This window comes from Balaenoptera physalus, assembly GCF_965194825.1.
Source record: "Balaenoptera physalus genome assembly, contig: HAP1_SCAFFOLD_902, whole genome shotgun sequence".
Taxonomy (NCBI): domain Eukaryota; kingdom Metazoa; phylum Chordata; class Mammalia; order Artiodactyla; family Balaenopteridae; genus Balaenoptera; species Balaenoptera physalus.
This window is the reverse complement of record NW_028125882.1, coordinates 39,929-49,973: the sequence shown is the minus strand read 5'-3', so window position 1 is coordinate 49,973 and position 10,045 is coordinate 39,929. Positions and strand designations below refer to the sequence as shown.

General features: G+C 45.6%; 1 pseudogene across 1 annotated transcript; it reads left to right on the top strand.

Moving 5' to 3' along the window:
* Nucleotides 1-8,777: 8,777 nt before the first annotated feature.
* LOC309653695 (serine/arginine-rich splicing factor 3 pseudogene) lies at nt 8,778-9,829 on the top strand (annotated as a pseudogene). The gene is made up of 2 exons: nt 8,778-8,817; nt 9,009-9,829. The product of its transcript is annotated as a serine/arginine-rich splicing factor 3 pseudogene (transcript).
* The last annotated feature ends 216 nt before the right edge of the window (nt 9,830-10,045 follow it).

Below are 10,045 nucleotides of genomic sequence, written 5' to 3'. Positions count from 1 at the left end.
GTTTTCCAAGTCTGTGAGTCTGCCTCTGTTTTGCAAGTTAGTTCATTTGTATCAATTTCTAGGTTCCACCTAGAAGTGATATCATACAATATTTGTCTTACTCTGTCTGACTTACTTCACTTAGTACAATCATCTCTAGGTCCATCCAAGTGACTGCAATTGGCATTATTTTCTTCTATTTTATGGCTGAGTCATATTCCATTATATATATGTATCACATATTCTTTACCTATATTCATATGTTGATGGACATTTTGGTTGCTTCCATGTCTTCGCTATTGTAAAGAGTGTTGCAGTGAACATTGGGGAAGATGTGTCTTTTCGATTTATGCTTTCCTCCAGATATGCACACAGGAGTGAACTTGCTGGATCATCTGGTAGCTCTATTTTATTTTATTTTATTTCATTTCATTTCAATTTCAATTTTTTTGGAGAAGAGTTGATTTACAATGTTGTGTTACTTTCTGCTGTACAGCACAGTGAAGCAGTTATACATATATCCAATCCTTTTTGGATTCCTTTCCCATACAGATCATTACAGAGTATTGAGTAGAGTTCCCTGTGCTATACAGTAAGCCCTTATTTGTTTTCTCTTTTATATATAGTGGTGTGTATATGTCAATCCCAATTTCCAATTTATCCCTGCCGCCTCCCCTTACTCTGGTAACCTCCATTCTGTGCTCCATAGTGGCTATTACCAATTGGCATTGCCACCGATAGCGTAGTATTGGTGGCGCAGTGGTTAAGAATCTGCCTACCATTTCAGGGGTCACAGGTTCGAGCCCTGGCACGGGAAGACCCCACATGTCACAGAACAAGTAAGCCCGTGCACCACAACTACTGAGTCTGCACTCTAGAGCCCACGAGCCACAACTACTGAAGCCTGTGTGCCTATAGCCTGTGCTCCACAACAAGAGAAGCCACCGAAAAGAGAAGGCTTTGTACCACAACGATGAGTAGCCCCCGCTTGCTGCAGCTAGAGAAAAGCCACATGCAGCAATGAAGACCCAACGCAGATTAAAAAAAATAATAATAAGTAGTAGGTTTCTCTTTTTCCCACACCATCTGAAGCATTTCGTGTTTGTAGACATTGTGATGATGGCTGTTCTGAGTGGTTCCAGGTGATACTTCTTTGTTCATCTGATTTGCATTTGTCTAACATAAAGCAATGGTGAGCATCTTCATATGTGCTTTATTTTTTTTGAACAGTGTGAGTAAAATTTACCCCTTGAAAAAGGGTTATTGAAAGGTTGCCTTGTTTTGAAGTCTATTTCGATTACCTACCCTAAGACATTTTTTGAGGGCTGTTGTCATTTACAGCTCCCCAGGCATTGTGAATATGAAGTGCCTATAAGGTCCAGTTTTTAGAGTTGTTGTTATGGGAAACAGAAGGCGGCAGGATTTCTACTGCCCCTGTCTGGTTGCTGACACAACCTTAGATGTAGGGAAAGTCCTGTTCCTGGGTTTTAAATTAGAGTGGAATGTGCCTGAGCAAACATGTAAGGGCTTCTGTCCCATTCCTTCTTCCCCCTTACCCTTCATCCCCCGAACAAATACAAACCCCTGCAAAATCACCTGTTGAGGGTGCTGTCTTGCAGAGTGGGATGACCCTAATGAAGAAGTCTGGAGGTCGGAACCCAAACACCAGGATATGTTGAGACCAGGTGATTTTCCAAGTGTCATCCAGCCCAGAGAGTCCACCATCCTTTGGGTGTCAGAGGGTTGATTTAGTAGTATGAGGGCACACTTAGATCTGGAGATTGTGATCCCATGCAGAGGGGACCAGGTACTACATGTTCAAGGGGGGTGAATTAGCTGGCATATCCTCCCGAGGTCCTCAGGCCCACAACAGTCCAGTCTTGGGACCAAATTGGGTCTGTGTCCAGGGATGTGACACTAGCACGTTCACCGCGACTAAACGAATTTAGTGATCATTTTTCTTTTCTGTAATTTAATTTTAAATTTATAATGGAGTATAGTTGATTTACCATATTGTGTTCATTTTTGACATACACCAACATGATGCATTTATACAGAGATGACTATATATTCTTTTTAGAATTATTTTCCCATTGAGGTTACTAAAGGGTGTTGAGAAGAGTTCCAAGTGCTCTACAGCGGGTCCATGTTGATTACAAGTTTTCTCTCTGTAAATATGTATATACTAACTCCAACCTCATGATTTATGCCTCCAACACACCTTTCCAGTTTGGTAACCATAAGTTTGTGTTCCAAGTCTGGGACTCTGTTTCTGTGTTGTAAGATAGTACCTTTCTATCAATTTTTAGATTCCCCTGATAAGTAATATCATATGATATTTTTCATTGTCTGATTTATGACACTTAGTATGAATGTATCTAGGTCCTTCCGAGTGGCTGCAAATGGCCTTATTTCATTCATTTCATGGCTGAGTAATATTCCATTGTACATATCTACCATAATTTCTTTATCCATTCTTCCTTCCAAGGACTTTTAGGTAGCTTCCAAGTAGAGGCTCTTGTAAACAGGGCTGCATAAATTTTGGAATGCCTGGGTCCTGTCAATTTACGTTTTTTCCAAGATACAGGCCCAGGAGTGGTATCGCCATATGCTCTGAAGCTCTGGTTTTTAGATTTTTAAGGAATCACCACCCACTTCTCCAGAGTGGCTGTTAGCAATTTACATTCCCACCATCAGCTTGTCAGGGTTCCCTTTTCTGCACATCCTGTCCTGCATTTCAGGTTTTACACTTTGTGAGGTTGGCCATTCTGACTGGTGCGAAGTGATATCTCTTTGTAGTATTAATTTACATTGCCCACCTGTTCTGTTGGTCAAAAATGGAGTAAGGATTTTTCCTGAATATATTAAGGAATAACGCATACGGCCTTTTTGGCAAACTGCATCATTGGCGATGTTCAGCAGCTTTGCATGTGCTTTAATGGCGAGTGCAAACTACCTCTTGAAATTCCTTTCCTGCAATTCTGCCTTGCTTACAAGGCCTTTAGGAATACTTGGCTGAAGAAATGGCTCCATTAGAGGTGTCAGTTACAACCCTGCTTGTTTGTGAATTGCAGTGCCCCTGAGCACCGGTTTTCAACTTGTTGTTTAGGGAAGCAGACACAAAGGGGCAGGATTTCTACAGACCCATTCCGGTTACTGGGGCACCTGAAGGCTAGGGAAATTCTTCTTCCAGATTAGGAAACTAGAGTGGCATATGCCTGTCCAAACATCTAAGGCTCGTGTCTCATTCCATCCCCCCATTCCCCTTCTTCACCGGAAAATTCCAAGCCGTGAAAAACTGGCTGTTGAGTGTGCTGCCTTCCCAAAGTGGGGAGACTCTAAGGAAAGGAGCTGGGGAACCCGAATACCAGGAGAAGTGGAGATGGGGTGACGTTTGCAAACTCTTCCCGATCAGACGGTGTACCATCCTCTGGATGTCCCATGAATGTTTTAGCTGTAGGAAGGGTCCCCTGCACCTGGAGATATGGGACACATGGAATGGGGGCCAGGCAGTATTACTCTAAAAGTGTTGCATTTGCTGTCCCATCCTCACGAAGCCTCTCAGACCAACGAGTGTAGAGCCTTAGGTCCCATCCAGCTCTGTGTCTAGATGTGGTCAGTCCAGGTTGCATCACAGCCCTTGAACAAATTTTGTAAGAATTTCTCTCTCTCTCACTGTCTTTTTTTTTGTTCTTGTTATTTAATTTTATAATGGGGTATAGCTGATTTTCAATACTGTGTTTCTTCCTGCTCTGCATCTATCCACTTGATTCACTTAAAGAGAGACATCAATAAATTGTTTTACAGATTCTTACCAGTCTTATATATCCTTTTCCGGTGACAACAGTGTGCTGAGTCCAGCTCGTTGAGCTATACAGTAGGTCCTGTCGAATACCTATTTTGTTTATGGAACTGTATCTATGCTAATTTCAACCTCCTGGTTTATGCATCACCCCACCCCACCTTTCTTCTTTAGCAGCCATAAGTGTGTTTTCTAAATGTGTGACTGTTTCTGTTTTGTAATTGAGTTCATGTGTAGCCATTTTTAGATACTATCTATAAGTGATACCTTATGGTAAGTCTCTTTTTATGTCTGACTTAGGTCACTTAGAATGATCGCACCTCAGTCTCCACGAGTTGCTGCAATTGGCCTTATTTCATTGATTTAATTGCAGAGTAATGTTCCATTGTACAGAAGTACCACATCTTCGTTATCCATTTATTGCTTCCAAGGACGTGTAAGTTGTACCCAAATCGAGGCATTTCTAAACAGAGCAGCACTAAACGTATGGGGTGCCTGTGTCCTGTCGATTTTTGGTTTTCCCAAGATATGCGGCGAAGAGTGGAAGAGATGTATGCTCTGTAGCTCTGTATTTTAGACGTTTTAGGGAACACCATAGACTTCTCCAGAGTGGCCGTTGGCTATTTACATCCCCGTCATCAGCGAAACAAAGCTCCCTCTTCTCCATGGCCTGTCCAGCATTTTTGCTGTCTACACTTTTCCAGGATGGCATTTTGATGAATGCGAAGTGATACTTCTTTGTAGTATGGATTTGCTTTGCCCGCTTGTTTGATTGGCCAAAAAGGGCGTATGCGTTTTTTTCTGAATATATTTATTTTTATAATGGAGTTTAGCTGATTTTCACTGCTGTGTTTATGCCGCTTTACACCCACTTGATTCATTTACAGAGAGAAGTCAATACATAGGTTTTAAGATTCTTACTAGTCAGATATATTCTTGTGCGATGAATAGGGGGAGTTGAGTCCAGTTCACTGAGCAAGGAGTAGGTCTTGTCTATTACACATTTGGTTTATGGAACGGTATCTGTGCTAATTTCAAACCCTTGTTTTATGCATCACCCCACCTCACCTTTCCCGTTAAGCAGCCATAGTGTGTTTGCTAAATGTGTGACTCTCTTCTGTTTTGTAATACAGTTAATGTGTAGCGATTTTTACATGCCCTCTATAAGAGATATCTTATGATGTGTCTTTTTCTGTGTGACTTATTTCACTTAGAATCATCGTACTTAAATCCACTCATCATGCTGCTACTAGCCTTATGACATTGATTTCATGGCTGAGTGATATTCCATTGTACATAACTAGCACAACTTCTTTATTACATTTTTCTCTTTCCTGGGATATTTAAGGTGTACCGAAGTGGAGGTTCTTGTCAACAGAGCAGCCATAAACTTTGGGGTGCCTGTGTCTTGTTGATATTTAGCTTTCCCTATTTATACGCCCATGAGTGGAAGTGCCCTATGCTCTCTAGCTGTGTTTTTTAGATGTTTTGGGAAACGCCATACACTTCTCCAGAGTGGCCGTTGGCAATTAACATCCCGCCCATCAGCGTAACAAGGCTCCCATTTCTCCCTGGCCTGTCCTGCACTTCTGGGTTTTACACTTTTTTAGGATGGCCCTTTTGACCGCTGGGAAGTGAGACTTCTTTGTAGTGCTGATTTGCATTTCCTGCTTGCTTGGTTGGCCAAAAAGGGCATATGCGTGTTTTCCTGAATATATTCGGGGAAAACACGCATACGCCCTTTTTGGCCAGGGGCATCATTTTCAACGTTTTGCCGCTTTTCACGTGCTTTAAAGGCGATTCGAATCTACCTCCTGAAATCTGTTTCCTGCAATTCTGCCTTACTTTCAAATCCTCTTCGTTGCCTTCCGTCAATATATTTTTGGACGATAGTTATCATTTGTAACTCTGCAGGTTTGTGCATTGTAGTGTCACTGAGCTCCATTTTTCAACTCGCTTTTTTGGGAGCTGGCCGCAAAACCGCAGGATTGCTTCAGGCCCTATTCTGGTTCCGGGGGGCAGGTTCAGCCTGTGGTTAATCCTTCTTCCTAATGGGAAATTAAAGTGACCTATGCCTGTCCCTACAGCTAGAGCTAGTCTCTCATTGGTTCCCCCTCTTCCCGTTCATCCTCAGGACAAATTGCAACCTGTACGAAACAGGAGGTTAAAGGCGCTGATTCTCCAAGTGGGAAGATTGTTAGGAAAGCGGCTGGAATGGCGAACCCGAGCACCAGGAGATGAGAAATGAGGTGCGTTTTAGAAACCTTTCCCGATCACACGGTGTCCCATCCTCTGTGTTTCCCATGCATGTTTTCGCTGTAGGAAGATTCCCTTGAACCTGGAGATTTGGGCTCCATGGAACTGGTCCCACGCAGTATTACTTTAAAGGGTCTGCATTTGATCACCCAACCTCACCAAACCTCGCAGCCCCAAGAGTGTCCAGCCTTATGTCTCATTCAGCTGAGGGTCTAGATATGGTCAATCCAGGTTGCATCACAGTCCCTGAAAGAATTTTGTAAGAATTTCTCTGACTTTCACTGTCTTTGTATTTTTTTTTGTAATTTATTTTTATAATGGGGATTAGCTGATTTTCACTGCTGTGTTTATGGCACTTTACAGCCACTTGATTCACTTACAGAGAGATATCAATACATAAGGTTTCAGATGCTTACTAGTCAGATATATACTTGTGTGCTGAATAGGGGGTGTTGAGTCCAGTTCACTGAGCAAGGAGTAGGTCTTGTCTATTACGTATTGGGTTTATGGAACGGTATCTGAGCTAATTTCAAACCCTTGTTTTATGCATCACCCCACCTACCTTTCCCGTTAAGCAGCCATAGTATGTTTTCCAAATGTGTGATTCTGTTCTGTTTTGTGATTCAGTCCATGAGTAGCGATTTTTACATTCCCTCTATAAGTGATATCTTATGATAATTGTCTTTTTCTGTGTGACTTATTTCACTTAGACTCATCGTACCTAAATCCACTGATCATGCTGCTGTTAGCCTTATGACATTGATTTCATGGCTGAGTGACATTCCATTGTACATAAGTACCACAACTTCTTTATCCATTTTTCTCTTTCCTGGGATATTTAAAGTGTACCGAAGTGGAGGTTCTTGTAAACAGAGCAGCCGTAAACATTGTGGTGACTGTGTCTTGTTGATTTTTAGTTTTCCCTATTTATACGCCCATGAGTGGAAGTGCCCTATGCTCTCTAGCTGTGTTTTTCAGATGTTTTGGGAAACACCATACACTTCTCCAGAGTGGCCGTTGGCAGTTTACATCCCGCCCATCAGCGTAACAAGGCTCCCATTTCGCCTTGGCCTGTCCTGCATTTCTGGGTTTTACACTTTTTTAGGATGGCCCTTCTGACCGCTGGGAAGTGAGACTTCTTTGTAGTGCTGATTTGCATTTCCTGCTTGCTTGAGTGGCCTAAAAGGGCCAGGAGGGAGAAGGGAAGGAGTTTCAAGGAGAAGGACAGAGAGCAGGAGAAGGAGGGGGTGAGGGAGAGAGGGGGGGAGTGGGATAGAGGGAAGGAGGGAAAGACAAAGATATCTCTCCCTCACTACCTCTATCCGTCTCTCCCTCCCTCTATCCCTCTCCCTCGCTCCCTCTCCTCCCTCTCCCTGTCCCTCCAGCTCTCCCTCTCCCTCCGTCTCTCCATCTCCCTTACTCCCTCCCAGAGATGGAGAGATGTAGGGACAGTCAGAGACAAGGGAGAGGGAGAGAGGGAGAGAGAGAGGGGAGAGAGTTAGAGAGGGAGAGAGAGAGAGGTCTCTTCCTTCCTCTCTTTCCCTCTCTCCTCCTTCTCTCCCTCTCTCCCTCTTCCCTCTCCCTCTCCCTCTCTCCCCCCTCCCTCTCCCCGTCTCTCTGGTCTCTGCCTATCCCTCCATCTCTCCCTCTCTGGGAGCGAGTGAGGGAGAGGGAAAGACAGAGGGAGGGAGAGGGAGAGGGAGGGAGAGAGGAAGGGAAAATGCGAGGGAGGGAGAGGGAAGGAGGGCAAGACATCTCTCCCTCTCCCTCTCCTTCCACCTGCCTCTCTCCCTCTCCCTCCCTTCCTCTTCCTTTCCTAGAGGGAGGGAGGGAGAGGGAGAGACAGAGGAAGAGGAGAGGGAGGGAGCAAAGGAGAGAGGGAGTCGGAGAAGGAGGTAGGGAGAGGGAGAAGGAGAGAGAGTGCCTGCTTCCCTCTCTGTCTCCCTCCCTCCCTCCCTCTCCGTGTCCCTCTCTCCCCCCCCCCCCTCTGTCTCTCCTTCTCTGGGAGGGAGAGAGGGAGAGGAAGAGGGAGGGAGAGTGAGAAGGAGGGAAAGTGATGGAGGGAGGGAGAGGGAGAGAGGGAGGGAGAGAGGGATAGAGGGAGGGAGAGAGGGATAGAGGGAGGGAGGGAGAGATGTCTTTCCCTCCATCCCTCTATCACTCTCTCTCTCTACCCCCCTTTCTCTCCCTCTCCCCCTCCCTCTCCTGCTCTCTGTCCCTCTCCCTCCACCTCTTTCCCTCTCCAGAGAGGGAAGCAGGTGGAGGGAGAGGGAGAAGGAGGGAGGGAGGGAGAGGGAAAGAGGTAGAGGCAGAGCGGAACAGGGAAACAAGGACAGGGAAACAGGCACAGGGAGAGGGAGGGAGAGAGGGAGAGAGGAGAGGGAAGAGGGAGAGGGAAGAGGGAGAGGGAGAGGGAGCGAGGGAGAGGAAAGAGAGAGAGGGAGAGGGAGAGAGGGAGGGAGAGAGGGAGAGACAGATGGAGAGAAAGAGAGGGAGAGAGAGAGAGGGAGAGGGAAAGAGGGAGAGGGAGAGTGGAACAGGGAAAGAGGGACAGGGAGAGAGGGAGGGATAGAGGGAGGAGAGGAAGCAGGGAGAAAAGAGAGAAAGAACACACCATCTACACTTCTGTCAAATGACACCGGGGATCCTTACACAACCAGGAGAAAATAACACAGGGAGGCTCTTTCTCAGCTGGAACTGGAACTGCAGACGGGGCCAAACACCAACAGGCTGGCCACAAATGTCCAGCCGCCGCTCCAGCCCCGTCAGCTGTGAGTCCGGTCACCAGGGCTCTGAGTGTCTGCTCCAGGGAGCTGGGGTTCACCCTCTCACCCGGGAGGCTGGGCCAAGACAGCAGGGCCCCGGGCTGGACACATAGGTGGAAAAGCATCCCCACAGGACAGCTTGTGTAAGCAGATTCAGCTGACAGATTCTAGAGGCCCGGGACCACCCTGTGGCCCATGAAACCCAGGAGCCACGAGGGTCTTGCAACGTGATTCCTGTCCATTGGACTGTAAAGTTTATGTAGGGAATCTTGGAAACAGTGGTAACAAGTCTGAATTGGAACGAGCTTTAGGCTATTATGGACCACTCTGAAGTGTGTGGGGTGCTAAAAACCCTCCTGGCTTCGCTCTTGTTGAATGTGAAGATCCCCGAGATGCAGCTGATGCTGTCCGAGAACTAGATGCGAGAACACTATGTGGCTGCCGAGTAAGAGTGGACCTGTCGAATGGGGAAAAGAGAAGTCGAAATCGTGACCGCCTCCTTCTTGGGGTTGTCGCCCTCGAGATGATTATCGGAGGAGGAGTCCTCCACCTCCCACACATCTCCAAGATGGAGAGCCTTCTCCGTCAGCCAGAGCAGGTCCCTTTCTAGATATAGGAGAAGAGAGAGATCCCTGTCCCAAGAGAGAAATCACAAGCCGTCCCGATCTTTCTCTAGGTCTCCTAGCCAATCTAGGTCAGATGAAAGGAAATAGAAGACCACTTTGCAAGAGGAGTGGTGTACAGGCAATAACTTCATTTGGCAGGAGTATGTACAGAATATTCAAGTTTTGTTTGAGACTTCCGAAGCTTGGTGCACTTTTTAAATGTTTTAGTTGTTCACACTTGTTTGTCTCTTGGGACAGTGACACATAAAGGTGTCATTCTCTATGGTTTGAAATGGGTCCTATGAGGCATGTAATATGAAGAATTGTTACCTTACAATGTTCCCTTAAGCAAAATTGAATTTGCTTTGAATTTTTGGTCTTGCCTAGACTGATAATGAAACTCTAACTCCTGCCCACCTAAAGTGTGATGTTTACTATTATGGAAACAACACTGGCAAACATTGAAAAGACTTTCTGTAGCTGGGATATGGTATGCAGCTGTAGTTAAGCAAGCAGTCTTTAAAAGGTGCTGTGAACCCAAGCCAGCAGGTAAAAATGAAAGCCGCACCCTTACCCTAGATTAGAGGTTTAAAAATTCCACTAGTCTTCACACTGGACAAGAGGTTGTCCAGGGAGTT